The sequence below is a fragment of the Drosophila melanogaster genome, chromosome Y (assembly GCF_000001215.4).
Source record: "Drosophila melanogaster chromosome Y".
NCBI classification, from domain to species: domain Eukaryota; kingdom Metazoa; phylum Arthropoda; class Insecta; order Diptera; family Drosophilidae; genus Drosophila; species Drosophila melanogaster.
The window spans coordinates 3375803-3376984 of record NC_024512.1 but is presented as its reverse complement, the minus strand read 5'-3'; the positions used below and the strand labels follow the sequence as shown (position 1 = coordinate 3376984).

Sequence of the window (1182 nt, the reverse complement as noted above, 5' to 3'; positions counted from 1 at the left end):
TTACACCGAGCACTTGGGCTTGGAGCTCTTTGGCTTAAGACACCTTGGCTTTGCCTTCGGCTTGCCGCATTCCATATTGTTTTTGGGCGGGGACATGCCTTACGGGGTCGGGCGCACTTGGGCTTCGGTTTGGCGCAATTGCGACGTTGCTTCGAGGACTTGGCCCGCGGTTTTGGACAACTCTTCCAGACCCTAGGATTGGAACACTTGTTCTCCTTTCTTGGAGTGCAGCTACTGGAGCCACAGGCACCGAAGAAAGTGTCGCAGCCACTTATTTCAGAGTGCATCGCCCTCACTAGACCTCACACTGTTCGGCTTTGCGTGAAAAGTGTCCAATGGTTCCTGCGGAAGTGCATTACGATTGCATAATTGTGCATTTCGTTTGTATTCGACACCAATAACTTACCGCAGAGTACTGGCGTCGATTACGGAATGACATTTCGTTCCATCGGGTTTCAGCTGCCCGTCTTATCTGATAATTCGAGTAATATTCTCCATATCGTTTCTTAAAGTCCCTCATAAAATTAACAAAGCCAGACGATGAGACGTATTCGTCCTCTGCCGTATTGATATCTTCGTCAATGTCGGAAGCGTCGAACTTTACATATTCAATTGCTTTTCTAGAGGTTTTTACTGATTTTGAAACTGCCACCTCCGGCTTGATATCCTTTTGTTTCAGATTGCTCATTTTGCTACCAATTATTTGGTAAATTCTTGATCGACAAAAATTTTCACATACAGATTTGTTACTCAGAATTATATATATGTATAAAAAACTGTACCCAGTTTTGAAAATAGTTTTAATATTCTGTCGCGAATCCGACTGGCTGAGTAACGCGTATCTGATCTTCAAGAAATAGAATACTTCCTTGTTTTCAAACGACTACCTCCAAAACAATAATTGGAAGTTAGCCTAAAAAGCTTTGATTGCATTAAATTAACAACTATTTTTACAAAAGCAATGCTAATTGTTATATTATAATCTGAACAAAATATGGAAATACCAGTAATTTCGTTTGGTGAGGGAAGGTGTTTAAATTATCCTGTCCGACTAGGTTCCTTCACGGAACGATCGAACAGGTCAATCGCATCACAAACGAAATTCGTACCGCTTTTGAGCACCGGGAATACTGTTCAGCTATATTCTTAGATGTTGCACAAGCATTTGACCGAGTCTGGCTG

The 1182-nt window shown here is 42.0% G+C and overlaps 1 pseudogene; it reads right to left on the bottom strand.

Moving 5' to 3' along the window:
- Positions 1-761, bottom strand: CR45780 (annotated as a pseudogene).
- Between the last annotated feature and the right edge of the window lie 421 nt (positions 762-1182).